This window comes from Pithys albifrons, chromosome 6 (genome assembly GCF_047495875.1).
Source record: "Pithys albifrons albifrons isolate INPA30051 chromosome 6, PitAlb_v1, whole genome shotgun sequence".
NCBI lineage: Eukaryota > Metazoa > Chordata > Aves > Passeriformes > Thamnophilidae > Pithys > Pithys albifrons.
The window spans coordinates 5,835,252-5,850,051 of NC_092463.1; the positions used below are offsets into that span (position 1 = coordinate 5,835,252).

Below are 14,800 nucleotides of genomic sequence, written 5' to 3' on the forward strand. Positions count from 1 at the left end.
CACAAAACTCTGATACTTCATGATATAACCTTTAATAAAAGAAGTTTAACCTGCTGGTGTTAAACCAGAAGGAGTTAAAAGGAATGTTGGGCAATAGAACACGCAGATTACAGCAGGCACTTACAGGGTATGGCCATTAGGTTGGAAACCGATTCCAAAGGGCAGTTAAATTGCCATGTGATCCCAGTAGCAACTGCAGTCCCATTTTCTCTTTTTATGGGAAATGATGTCATTGGGAACAGCTTCATCGGGCTAAGTGTGGAATTTTCTAAATTGAGTTTTAATGAATAGATTGGACAAAGTCATCCTCCTGCCTGCAATAACCAAATGTGCATAGGTGGCAAATATCTGTTTATTTAGATACTTAGGTATTTTTTTAGAAATACTCTTGGCAAATACCACCCATCTAAAAACTTTTTTAAAAGCTGTAACAGGAAACAGAATTAAAATTGTCCAAAAATAACATTCTCTAAAAATAGACTGTGGAGCAGCACACAATTTAAAATAGGCCTTATAATGCTAAAAGAATTTTCTTGTTCCAAACAGTGAAATATGATTCTTCTCAATAACTCATTAATGATTTATGATACAGGGTTGAGTTTCACAGTGGTTCTTGTTACTGTGGTGCTAATGACAGTAGTGACTACAGGTCCCAACCATCTGTATCACAACCTGAGGTACAGCTAAAGAGAAAATAAAGAGTTGTACCCTGGGAGATGTAGTCTCATCAGCTACAAATATGTTTAGTAGAGGGGTATGTTACACACAGCTGGTTTATCCTCATTAAAAGTGATGTTTGCACTTCTTGTAAATATTTATTACCATTGTCAGTACAACAGGGCAAGCAAAACTAGGAAACTAAATAGAAGTTTCACTTTAAGAAAATATTGTGGTAATTTGACTTCATCCAATTTCCCTCAAAAAACATATAAATAGAAAATGACAGCAGCAAACTCTCTGCTGTCATTACATTCCTGTAGCTTAAAACTGGGACATCACAAAACAATATGTGGGACCATGTTTTCAATCACTTTTATTTAAAATAAGAACCACTCAAAACACAGCTGTGGGTAACATGGAATCTAAACAAAATCCATGACTGTATATAATTCAAAGTGTTAGGAGAGATTTATTAAAGTGGAAAAGGAGGGTGAAAAATTAAATTTATGTTTAAGTGTAGAGGTTAAAGAAACATAGCACATGCCTGCAGAAACAATTCGGTGTAACCTCTGCCTTGTCTGTACATTGTAGATTTGGGGGGAAAAAATAAAGAAGGAAGGGAAGGCAAAGGGAAAGGGAAATGCAGTTTTAAAAATCTGAACTTCATTAAAATTATAATCAATTATCTTCAGATACCAAAAAGAAATTTAAACTTGCATTAATGAGGATTATGGGAATTACTGCAAGACCTTCCATAATCTGCCTTTCATTTCGGACTATACTGCATATTTTCAGTATATTTTGCATTTAAATCTCTCTAAAGGTTTGTTTCCATTAACAAATTTTACTGCATTTAACTACAAAGGTCCGAAATTTCTAAATCAAAGGCCCTGAATCGTTAGCAGAACGGTTAGCACAACGCAGCGATGCTCAGTATCGTGATAACGATCACGATTAGGGTGAATACAGGGCGACCGGGTCCAAACATTCCATCCAGGCACAGGCAGCGATGGGAACTGGAGATTTTGTAATCGCACCCAAGCACGGTCAGTTTGTCTGTCACAGGAAAGCCCCACCAGCTCTGAGGTTTTGTTGGATTTTTCGCAGATTTTTCAGTTGTTTCTGGGTAAGGTTGTGCTGTTGGTCTGATCTGCACAAGAGCCCTCAATAAACTGCCCTGAGACCCTGACGGAGTTCGCAATGGTGGATATCTACAATGGGGACATAACCGGCAATTGTAGAGCTTTCCAGATATCCAGTTTAGGGAAACATAGAATGGTTTGGGTTGGAAGGGACCTTAAAGATCATCTCGTTCCACTCCCTGCCACGGACAGGGACACCTTCCACTATCCCAGGTTGCTCCAAGCCCTGTCCAACCTGGCCTTGGACACTTGCAGGGATGGGGCAGCCACAGCTTCTCTGGGCAACCTGTGCCAGGGCTCACCATCCTCATAGTAAGTAATTTCTTCCTAATGTCTGATTAAACCTAATCTCTTTCAGTTTAAAGCATATGGCTGTTTGCTCTTTAAGATGGAAACTGTCTTGAGTGGACAAGCTTGCTAAGCACCCACCTCACCTTTCCCAGTCCTCCTCAGCATCTCTCCCTCTGCATTCAATTCCTTCTTCACAGCCTCAGAACTCCCATGCATTCCTAATCCTCCCCTTGAAGCACTGCTGGCACCCACTCCAGCTCGGAAATCCCCAGCCACGAGGTTTAAACCTGGCTTGCCGGAATTACCAGTGCCCCCAAGAATCACCCCTGTCCCATCGCAGCCCCCTCCAGCATCTCCCCCTCTCCTTGAGACCAAACAGTCTTAAAGCTTTTCCTCTCAGTTTGTTCCCTGACATCCCTTTTGTCCCCAGCCCAGCCTTGATCAAAGGGTGGCTGAAACCCGTGGGATTATCAAACCCATTATGCGTTCATTACTGTTAATCCGCCGCTGATTTTGCCAGCGGTCGCGCTTCCAGCAGGAAAACCTGCGGGGTTCTGGTTTAGGCGGTAAGAGGATATCCCTCAGCACCAGGGGACACAGCCCTAATCTGCACCAGGGAAGGCTCGGGTTGGACATCGGGAGGAATTTCTCCACATAGAGGGTGATCAGACATCGGAACGGGCTGCCCAGGGAGGTGGCAGAGCCACTGTCCCTGGAGGTGTGTAAGGACAGACTGGACGTGGCACTCTGTGCCATAGTCTGGCTGACATGGCTCGGTCACAACGATGATCTCAGAGGTCTTTTCCAACCTAACTGACTCTATGATGGTGGGAGATGAGAAGGCGGATCCCGGCCGGCGCCTCGGGACCCACTGCCGCTCCATCCCCTCAGGCGGGCTGAGCTGCTGTCGCCACGGGACCGGGAGCGGCACAAGGAGAGGGACAGGGACATGGACAGGGACCAGGACACGGACGGGGACTGAAACCGGAACCAGGACAGGGACAGGGAGAAGTACAGGGACCAGGACACGGACTGGGACTGGGACAAGGACCAGGACCAGGACCAGGACTGGCACAGGGACCGGGAGAGGACAGGGACAGGGACAGGTGACAAGGACTGGGGACTGCGACCAAGACCCGAGCTATCCCCGCCACCTCCCGCTCCCGCTCTGCTCTCAGCCCTCAGGGAGAGGGGTGGGGCGGGTGACGTCATTGCCCCTCGCGCAGCTCCGGCGCATGCGCAGCTCGCGCGGGACCCGGGGCGGAGGGTGATGTAATACCCGTAACGGCCCCGCGCGCACATCCGGGTACCCGCCGGGCTGCGCTGCGCCGCTTCTTTTATTTTTTTTCCTATTTTTCCCCTCCCCCTCCCTCCTTTTTTTTAATTTTTTCTCCCTCCCCCTGAAAACCTCCGTGTGTCGTTTGTTTGGGTATTTTTGCGTAGGGGGGAAATGTTTTATTTACTTACACGTGCACAGATTTTCACGCCGGGGTGGCGGGAGCGCGAGGCAGGGCCCTGGCGCGGGGGCGCGCGCGCTCCCGCCACCCCTCCCCTCCCTGCCCTCCCCTGGGGCGCGCGCGCGCGCCTGCGCAGAGGGGCGGAGGCGGCGGCGGCGGCAGCGGCGCAGCGCGAGGGCGTCCGTGTGTCCGTCCGTGTCCCTCCGTCCGTCCGCGGCCGGCGCTCCGCGGGGCGCTGCGCGGGTGGGCCCGGGGCAGCTCGGGCCGGGGGGGGAGGACGGGGGACGGGGAGGGGGCCCGGCGGGCGGCGGCGGCGGCGAGATGAGCGCTGGGCTCCCCCTGGGCACAGAGCCGCCCTGTGAATGAGCTGAGGCGAGGCCGCCAGCCGGGTGCCCCCCTCCTCCTCCTCCTTCTCCTCCTCCTCCTTGTCCCCGTCCTTCCCCCGCTCCCCCGCGCAGCGCCGGGAGCGCGGCTGTGCCCGCAGAGCCCGCGGCCGGGGCGGTGAGTGTCGCTGCGCAGTGCGGGGCCGGGGATAGCGCCGTGAGGGGGCGGCGGGGCCGGGGCGCGGCGGGGCCTGTAAACAACCGGGGGGGCTGCGCGGGGCGGGCCCGGGGCATGGCGGGTGCGGGGAGCCTGGCACTGTCCCCGGGCGAGGGACAGGGATGGGGAAGGGGGATGAGGGTGCGATCCCGCCGGGATGATGTGGCTGCCTGGAGCCCCCCGCGCAGCCCCCGCATGGCTGAGGGTGGGGGTGTCCCCGCAGCCCCCCCGGGCTCGGCGGGAGGAGGGTGAGCTGGGCCTGGCTCAGGTAGAGCAGCAGCTTTCCCTTTCTCCCTGCCCCCTCCTTCCCTCGCCCAAGGTTCATTTAATAAAGGCTATAAACAGGCTGCTCTCCCATCGCCACACATACGCGCGGGGCACGGCGCTGGGGAAGGAGAAAAAAAAACCCCACGCATCTATTTATAAAGCACCCCACCCTGGCGAGGGTCGGAGCATCAAGCACTCTCCGAATAGTGACACTGTGATGCAGCGGGGCGGCTTCCCCTCGCCAACGCCTTTCGGGCGTTTTAAAGTTTGGGAGAGATTTCGGTGCCTTTGAAAAAACAATGTCGTTGGGCAAAGGTTGCGCTGACTGTGATCTGTCACGGCGTGCGTGGTAAAAGTCCGTGGAAGAAAACGCTCCCCTCCATGGGAAAGTTGTGCTGGGTAATTGGGCTTGCCTGTGAAATGCCAAAGGTTCTGAACATACGTCCAACCTTCTTGTTACATTACATTGTGTGCTGGTAGCTATGATGCAGCTTTAAGACCGGCTGGAGGTTAACAGTCTTTCATGAGAATTGATTTTGCAGACATCTGTTCAATAGGTATTTGTATTTATTTAGTACGATTAAAACATTTCAATGTTGCCATGTGGATGGCACAACTTTTGTTGTTGCAAAACTAAGTTTGCAGTAGTGCTTGGGAAGAACTAGATTTCTTTTGAGCTGTACCTTCTGTCGAATGAGAAAGTGCTGTTTGTTCAGTGGCTTGTGTAGTAACATCAAGGTTTAAGGTCCTGTGTGCCATCCAAAGGAATTTTTATTTCGTTTAACCAAAAAGTTTAAAAGTCTTAGACCCGAGGAGCAGTAGCTAGAAGGAAGGCAGGTGATATGTTTTCCTTGGATTGTGATGTTTAGCATCAGAGTAAGCAGAATCAGTTTATAAAGTAGAAGTTCTAACTCTTCTGATTCTAGGAAATGACTTTCCAAACATGAACTCGTCGAGCACTTTCCTGAGCTGTTCCAAGGGTTAGGTGACTGGAGTAGGATTTGTGAAGTGCTAATGAAATTAAGGCTGGATGGCTGTTGTTACCCAGCACCCTGTGTGAGTTGCCAAATGACCAAGAATTGTGCAATATCTACCCACATTTCTTCTCTGATGGCTTCCCTTCTGTTACTATTCATGGTTTTTTTCTATTAATAATATCAGAGACACAGGATGGGGGTAAAAAACAGGAGTGAGGGAAGTTTTACACTTCACCTGTCCAATCACAGTATCAATCACAGGGGAGGTGTTGAAGCACAGCAGTTTTGGGAGGTGTTACCAGCATTTTTCCTTGGGGTAGGGACAGCTGCTCCTGAAGATTTCTCTTCCAGGCCTTTCTGGGTCTACCTTTTGTGTATGAGGGTGGACTAAAGTTAAAAGGACTTGCTGATGCATCATGCCACTTATTAATGTTTTTCTCACAGAGATCTCTGACAAAACCCGTGGATAAATGTGGAGAGAGCTGGTCTGTCCTTCTCACTCTTCTGGGAAAGCCACATTTTTCTCATGTAAAGAAAAGGCCTAGCTCTGGTTTATGGGTTTAGTCCTCTGGTGGTTGTCTGGTAAATCTCTCCCCTTGAGGTACAGTAGAAAACTGTCCCTGTGTTCCAAGTTTTTCCTTAACTGTCTGTAGGTGAGCTTGAGTTGCTTTTGTTGAAACAGAGGAGGAGAGATGGAAATGCCAAATGACTGGTGAAGCTTGCAGGTCTAAACAAGCAGAACTCAGAGCAATTTGAATTAAAGCAGAACACTAAAAAGCTTTTTTTTCCCCTGTAAAATCGAGCTGGTTGCTTCTTATCTGGAGTTCAGCTTATGTGGTGGAGTTGAGTCATTCTTGCTGAGATAGCATTTTGAGAACTGTCGTTAAAATGCTCAGATATTTAACTCTGTCACAGTATAATTTGCAAACTTATGTAACTGGTATGTTTTTGAATGCAGCTGTCAATAAGAGATCTTATTGCACTTTTCCTTTTTAGTGAAACTATGGAACATAAAGCAGCAGCTTTCACAAGATGACCTAAATATAAGTCATTTAAGAATAGTGTATTTCTTACTAAAATACTGATATTGCTTTGACTACATTTTTACTTGTTCAGGTCTGTTCTGATGTAAAAAGTACTTACGTAATTGGCTGAGCAGAACTGCGTTGCAATTAAGTGATGGACTAATGCAGGTTGTGTTATTAAGTAAGCAAGTTTGGGAATGGAAAGTACTGTAAAATTACTGTATCCATTTTGTCTCTGCAAACCAGAGAAATTTTAAAGACTTGAGTAGTAATGTTTGAAGTCAAGACAGTGGTGGCTTATCAGAGGAGAGCCTGAGCCAAACAGCATTTATTCTTATTGCTTCATGTGCCCCTTTGTAACTTTTGCTCCTCTTTTGTCATAAGTCATACTTGACTCTTAGTTGTTGTTTTTTGGGGTTTTTTTGTTGGTTTTTTGGTTTTTGGTTTTTGTTTTGTTTGTTTGTTTTTTTAAATTGATGTATCATCTGTTTCTTTCTCAGAGGTGCAACTCGTAGTCTCATTTGTTCTCTGGAAAATTTAGCTCTTTTTGCATACTACTTTGTTGCTGAATTCTTAGTGATCTCCATAGTTTTAGTCATATGATCCAAATTTCAGTTTAAAATACTGGGATAAGAAAGAAACTTGTGTAAAATTCACACGTGCCAAGTACAGAGCTCCTCACTGAATGAAAGGCAAACCACAAAGTGTCAAGTCTGTGTGTCCAACATGTAATCCCTGAAAAAATGCTGGTGTTCTCAGGATATTTAGAAGATCCAGGGAATGTCCATAAATGTACATTTCATGGCATGTTTTATGCATTCCATTAGCCAGAGTTAAAAAATATTGTTTGTGGAGAATTCATTTATTTGAGCCGTGATGTGATGTGAATCACAGTGGAGGTAACAGTGTCTACTTGTAACTTCTTTATGTTGCAGTGAAGGAACAATTTAGCATTTATTAGGATTTAATATTACTGGAGTAAATCATTTGACTCTTAAGACTAGGAGGAATGTTTAGACCAAGAAAATTGTAATCAGGGCAGGAGGAGAAAGCAAGTGTGATCCTGTGGGAGTGAGTAGGCTGATTTTTGTTCCTGGGTAGAGGGAGTAACCACTGAGTTACTGCTCTGAGTTACTGTATTTCTGTCTGCAAAACTCTGCTCTGTGTTAAACCACATACTAAGTTACAGATTTCTGTCAAGTATCTCTCTTATTTTTTTATTTCTCTTTGTGTTTAAAAACATATACTGGTAAAACTAATGGATATTTCAGGTTGCTCCTGGAGTCTGCAGAACTGTGTGTGTTTATAAATATGTGACACAGTTGCTCACTTTTTTTAACAGTTCTTTTCAAAAAATGTTTATATGTGACTAAAACAACAGAATAAAAACTTTTTTCATTGACAGATAGTTCCAAAGAAGTGCTGTTATAGAATGTCAACTTTTTATCAGTTTATGTATCAGAAGAGTATCTTAAGAGTGATACAAAAGAAAAAGCCAAAACTGACTAACCCTGTTTCAGTATTGAAATGTGGACAAATGCAGTTTACACGTAAAGGAAGAGGTATATTATCTTCTTTATGGCTAACAGGTTAGTTCTCAGTTCAGGTAAGGATATTTTAGTAGATAAAAGGTCTCTAAAGCCTTCGAATATAATAGTTTACAAACCCAACAAGCTCAAATGTACTATGATTTGTGTTTTGATAGCTCCAGTTTAAATAAAGCAAAGCACTTCAATGTGCTTATGCTGATAATCCACGTGCAACTGAATTATGTGGGACTGCTCAGATATGGGATGTTGCTCTCATGCTTAAATGCCTTGCTGGACTGTGACCCAGAGGATGAAATGTGTTCTTATGTTTGGGTCTCAGCTGTAACCTGAAGGATTTTCTGTCTCTATGTGTGCAATTCATTTTAACTGCCAGCTGTACTTGTGATCTGGATTTGAATGAGAGCCTGATCATACATCATAGTTATTTGTCCACAAAGTTCTCTGGTATTTTTTACTTAGAAATCCTCTGAAATGCAGTAGCCAAGAGAGCTGGAAACTGTGCCCTTTAAGGAATCCTCCAGCTGTTAAGTAAAACCCAGGCTTTGGAAAAAGGTGCAGGATGTGGAAAAATGTGGGCAGGTAAGCACTTAGCATTTAATTGTAGGCAAAGCTTGTGAAGGAAGAATCAGTTTCTATCATAATTTTCTGGTTCCCCCAGTCAATTCTAGTAAGTATTTGTACAGACCCTTCTTAATTATCTAGTGCTGCTGTTCTCTGTAAAGAATGAGGCCCTGTAAGGTTGGGCAGTGCTGGAAATCAGCATTGCTTGTGTTTTGAAGAACAAGTGGATTTAACAATGACCCTCATTCAGTGGCCAGAGTGGGATGGACTCTGGTTGGGACTGAGGGAGCACCTTTGCTGCTTGTCCTGTGGGGGCAAATCATCTCTGCACTGACAGAAGTGACCCTGGTCACCAAGCTGCCTCTCAGAGGGAAACCTCCTGTCCTAAAGGGTTCTGTCTGTATAAAAGGCTAAAACAATAGGGGTTTGGGTTTTTTAATCTTGGTTTCTTATTTCTGTATTTTTATGCAGCCTTTGGGGAGAAATCTGCTTTATTGCAGCAGTCATCCCCTGTCCCTGTTCTTTTAGTGAGATAGGAATGCTGGGGACGTGAGGGCAAAATAGCTTTGTAAATAAAAGCTCTGTGTGTGTACAAATGAACAAACTCCAGCTTTTCCTAAGCTTTGAGGATTTGACTTCCAGGTCTTAATGTGCTCCTGGCATAGTTTTGATGTCATTTCCTTGCAGGCAGAGCCTGGTTACAGCTGTTTGCCTCAGAACATTTCCTATTTTATTTCCATTTTATTCCTGTGTGTAGTCATCAGGTTTTAAGCATCTCCTGTACACTTTTCCTGCAACCCCACCAGAATTGTGTTAATATTTCTTTGGTAGAACCCCATAAATATTTTCATGCAAAGTGAAAGCTCTGGGCAGTTGCTGGTGTATTTCGTAATCCTGAGTACTTGACTAAACAGGAAATCTTGGGGCCTTCATACAAACATCATCTCCTGATCATTGGGCACATGCAAACTGGTGACATTTTCTTTAAGTAGTTTATTTTATTCCCAAGCACTGTCTAACAAAACTTTATTTTCACTTGGGTCTCATTCTTCCATATATTGATAAATTGCTCATCAGACAAATCACAGACAGGTGGCTGATGCTTGTTGGGGAAGATCTCAAGTTTGAAAGCTTTAAGTAATTTTTTTTTAAAAGGAGCAGGGACCTTGATGAGAAACTGGAGACACAGAGAGGAAAAATTAAAGAGCAGATAGTGGGATGAGCCCATGGTTAAGTCGTCTTGAAGTATTAATTTTTAAGATGTTTGTGGTGAGGTTGTTGGTGAAAGAGACAGAAGGATGGAGGGGTTTGTAAGACTCTGTACACTTCACTATAGGCAACAATTCCAACTGTAAAAGAAAGTGGCAGTTTCCTGAACTGAGATTGTGAGTGATTTTTTTTTCCCCATGTTTCAGAAATAGTTCAGTTAATGTCATTTCTGTGTTGTTGTTTTTTAAATTGTAGTTATTCAAGCCTCCCTTTGTTTTTGGAGTCTCAGTGAATAATCCCATCGGGACCTTTTTCCATGGAGCATCTTTTTCCTGGTTTATTTTAACACTTCAGCTGAAGTACAAAGACAAATTGGCTGTACTTGACTTCACTCCAGTGACATTTGAACATCCTGAACAGTCCTGGATATTTCAATAAGCCATCCTGGTCTTGAAGCTTTTCATCCAGTATTTTCACTTTCCCCTTTTGGATAATGGCAGGACAGGCTACAACTCCAGTTCTGTCTTGATTTTTCTGAATAGGTTTAGCTGAACTTGATAAAAAAAACCAAATGTTTTTTGTTTGCTTGGGTTTGGATTTTATTTTCTGACACAGAAATAGCAGTGGAGTGATGTGATTCTTCCACTAAATAAAACATTCCTCTAGGAATCTTAAACTTTTTATTTTAGTGGCAGGTATTGTGTGATTGGTAATCCAGGGAGTTCTGGGACTTCAAGCTGTAAATGAGAGATCAAAAAATGAAATTTAAGCTGTTACTTGAGGCTTTTGATATGTCCAAGTCTGTTAAATTCTTGGACTTTTAAGTGGCTTGTGCTCAAGTAAGAATTTTCACTTAGACTTACAGTATCCAGGAGTGGGGTAATGATCTGTCATGATGAGATGAATGGTACTCATGGTATTGCAGGTACTGGAAAAAAAATGTAAATCAACTTTTATGACTGACTATAGCTCCATTCTTCTGGGTTGTCTTTTTCTCTTCTTTTTCCACCCATGTTTTCTTTCTGGTGAAACTGCTCTGTGTGTGGTTCTGTTGGAATGGCTGCGTGACACTGACATGAGCAGTTTGGTTGGAATCCTTGAAATCTACTTGTTTGCCTTGCTCTTTCCAGAAAGCTGAATCTTACTGCATCTCATTGATATATAAAATGAAGCAAGGCCTTTCTTCCTCCTGCAGCTCCCTTGCATCTTCCACTTCTTTTTTGCAGTTGCTTCAGTGGGGCTTTGAATTTTCACTGGAGTCTGCAGGAGTTTCTGTGCTATTCACAAAGTGGCTTTCTAAGCTTTGTGTCTAAAATGGGTGTCTTTTGTTTGTCTTCCAATGCTTTTAAGTAAGAAATCTTTGGAAAATGAAGTATAACCAGCAATGTGCTGAGCTAAGCACCAGCATGGGCATGTTTTTTGCTTATTAATGCTTTCAAGAAGGGACCTTGGTGTTTTCATTCTCATACTTTTCAGACAGCAGTGTATGAATTTATGCAGAGCTACCTCATTGATTTTCATAGTACTTGTTGGTGCCATTTTGGTTGTCTACATAGTTTTTCATAGTTATTGGGCTGCTCAAACTTTGATACTGCTGCCTACTGTGTATTTTTTCCTTATGCTTTCTCACCTGTAATTTATGGTATGAATATTTAGAAAGAAATAATTCTATTTGGGCCAAGAAATACTCCCTTAATCGTGTTCTGAGGGTGCCAGTCATGCTGGATCCTGATGAGTGGCTGCTGCTTGTGGGTACAAGTTGTATCCTCTCAGAATCCATGTAGTGATTTTTGTCCATTCCCATTCTTCTGGAAAGAAGTTATTTTCTTCAGTAATTGACCACACTGCAAAATTAACTCCATAAAGAAATCTTGAAACTACATCACTGTCTTTCAAATTCCTGCAGGAACAGTTTGTTAGAGGTGAATTGTCTTTTTCAATGTCCAGGTCTTCTTTTTTTTTTCAAAAATCAGATTACACATGTCTCTGCTGGAGAGACTTTGAACCTCAGCCAAAATACATTCATATTGAGAAGCTTCTGGTTTAACCTTGGAACAGGTTTAGTTGTCTGCAGGAAAGGTGGGTAGAAGCAGAAAAGGGTGTTCTAAGAAGAAGCTGAAACATGTTGTTGGAGGGAGGGTGTTAACTCAGAAATGGTTCCCTTCTGTGTTCCAGGAGGCTTTAATAATCCTCTCCTAAATCCTACCTGCCCTGCCATACACACCACGTGGGATAAAATATTTTGCTGCTTAGTACAGGGAGGCATTTGGAAAGGCTGTCAGCTCCTAGCAGGGAGAAGGGATTGTGAGCAGAGGAGAAGTTGTGTTTAAAAAATAGAAGAACTCGGTGAGATGGCAGAGCCTGTGGGGCAGTGCTGAGAGGGCAGAGCTTGGAGGTGTTTGTAGCAGAGGGGCTGGGATTCAGTGTCTTCTGCTGTGCTGGGAAGTTGAAATTGCAATCACTGTTACATTCTAATTACTGGGACAGAGGGAGGGTAAGCTGAGAAAGTTTGGAACAGTTCATACTTTCCCTCATGCAGAGTCATTAACTTGCTTACTCTGGAGGGGTTTTCTGTCCTTCCCCTCACTTGCATCCATGTGTGGATGTTCTTGCCTGTCCAGAGGCCTGTTTCTGAGAGCTTAGATGTTTCTTTTTACTTCCTTTAAACTGCTGTCTACCTTTGCCTGCTCCCTTTGTCCTGCCACAGCTCCTCCATCTCTCCTAAACCAAAAAATTGTTAATGTTATTAGAAGTATGGGTAGTTTCTCATGTTCTGCCCCATGCAGTTGTCTTACTGAAATGTAACACAGACTGTATTCCCAAGAGACAGGTGTTCTGGTGGGGAAATGTGTTAGTCCACGTTTATTCAAATAGCCTTTCTTCTGTATTTTGTCTCTTTTACATCTTTTTCATAGACAGTTCACATCTCCTGGTTGGCCATGTATTGCTGTGTCTGAAAGTACACATTCAGAAACATGAACTGTGATTTTTTGGTATTTTCCTGATGTTTTGGGCTGTGAGTGCCAGAACTCAGTCATGTAGCCTCCAGTAGTTTTTAAATAGTTTCATTGGCAAGAAGCTTTTTCATGACTTCACTCAGCCCATGACTGTGGTGTAATTATGTCTCCTCATCTGCGTGTTCTGTTTTATTTTAGTCATTCTTCCGATCCCTGGGATGATCTCTGACATGTTGTTTGTTAAAATTAATTGATTTGGGGCATCCAGTACATGCTGTCAGGTTTTCATTCAACAGGCTCTCACTTCTGAAAATGTTTCCACGTTTGCACAATTACATGCTGTCTGGCTACTGCATCCAGCCTGCTTAGGGCAGAAGGAAAAGTACCGTGAATCAAGCTGGAGTTGAAGTGAACAAATGCCCTTTTTCTGTTCAGTAGCAGTCTGTGTAATTTGGTGACTTGCTCTGTGTCCTGCAGTTCAAGTAAAGGTTGTAATCTTTCTTGTATGGGTTGTAATGTCACTGAGAGAATTGTTCCAGGAAATTGGAGTAGGGGGGTATTTCTCAGCTTAGAACAAGTGCCTGTGACTTCAGTGTGGTTCATATAAGCAGCTTATCCTAGTGGAAGGAATACAATTTGAACATTGTTTAAAAAGGATTATTAATTTACATATTGTTGAAGTACAAGTTTCAGATGGGGGTGGTAGGTTTTCTTGGACGACATGATCGAATCCTTGTCCAAATTCCTTGGAAAAATAAATTGTATTTTCATAGAGGTATGCAGAGTTATGTTAACTGTCCTTGGTGAACAATGTAGGACTTATCTTAGTTTGAACTATAAGCAAACAGCAACACAGGAAAATCTATTTTCCAGTGTATCAGAAAACATTACAGTTGTGCTGCCTGGACAGCACAATTTGAGGAACAAATGAAGGGGCAAAGAGATTTCATGCATTCCAGTGATGTATCTGTGGTTGTCCGTGGCTGTCCATGGTCTGGTATACTAATTACCCTCCTTTTCTTTGCCACTCTGTTCTCCAGTTGTGTCTATTTTCAAGGAGTTTGGCTACTGACTCTTTGGCATGCTCCATTCATTATTTCAGTTTTGTTTCTAATGCTGCAGTTCTTTGAATTTTGGCACTGTTGTGTTTAATCCCAGATCTTGTTAGATGTGTTGGTTTTTATAGGCCCTGTACAGTATTCTTGATTTTCCTACAGTCTGCAAACTGCAACTTGAGTTTTCCCTGCACTTGTTGTAGGGGCTGTCCTTCACTTTGACCTCCACAGAATCAGGGTTTGAGAAACCAGGATTTAAATGCACTGGTTTCTGTTCACAGGGGTCCATTTTCACTTCTAGCTTTGTTCAGGAGCCTCTCTGTTCTTCAGAGCCAAAACACAGAAACTTTGACTGCAGAAAGCTGGTCTTTCTTAGGATCCCAAACTAATGGAAGTCACTGATACAGAGATGGTGAACAAAGAATCATCTTGAAGTTTGCTTGACGAGTTGTAGTTGTGGTGCCAAATGATGCGTTAGTTGCCATTTCTGAAGAAAATGTTGCACCTCTGATCTTTTTAGGAAGCACCACCCAGACAGTGCTGTTCAGAATGGTCCTTCTCTTAGAAAAGAACCTGAGTGATGTATGTTTGCCACTAAAATTCATGATTAAGGTGCATTTTCTGTTACTTTGCCATTAATAGGAGTAGGAAGAATGTCTCTCTCCTTTAGTAAATGTCCATCATTCAGGCATCCCAAAAGTTGAGGCTTCCAGAGTTGAGGACTGGTTCAGTCTTCTTCTATTGGACCACATTTCTAACACGGTTGTTGAAATGTGTGGCTGGGTTAAAAAATGGAAGGGTAGTAAAATTATTTGGAGAATAAAGGTCATAAAATGAGGACTCCTCTTAAAAAAGGTGACTAAAGACATAAAATGAGTGGCTGAGTTGGGCCATGGTCAGGATCTGTTGCTGTATTCATTTCTCATGGTGTGTTCTGGGTCTGACGGTTGCTCTGTGGTGTTTTTACATAACAAAGTCATGCTGTAACTTGGGCACTTGCACTGCTGTGGGTTAATCAGATGTGCATACAGAGTTACACGCTTAACCAGAGGTGTCATTCCAGCTTAATCACTACAGTGCACAAAGCACATCATCAAAGATTGAAAAAT

At 43.6% G+C, this 14,800-nt stretch overlaps 1 protein-coding gene across 3 annotated transcripts in view; it reads left to right on the forward strand.

Moving 5' to 3' along the window:
* Positions 1-3,695: 3,695 nt before the first annotated feature.
* PPM1A (protein phosphatase, Mg2+/Mn2+ dependent 1A) overlaps positions 3,696-14,800 on the forward strand; it is a 42,067-nt gene continuing 30,962 nt past the window's right edge. For all 3 annotated transcript variants that reach the window (XM_071557316.1, XM_071557318.1, XM_071557317.1), the window contains exon 1: positions 3,696-4,051. The gene's annotated coding sequence lies outside the window, so the exon portion shown is untranslated. The remainder of the gene's footprint in view (positions 4,052-14,800) is intronic.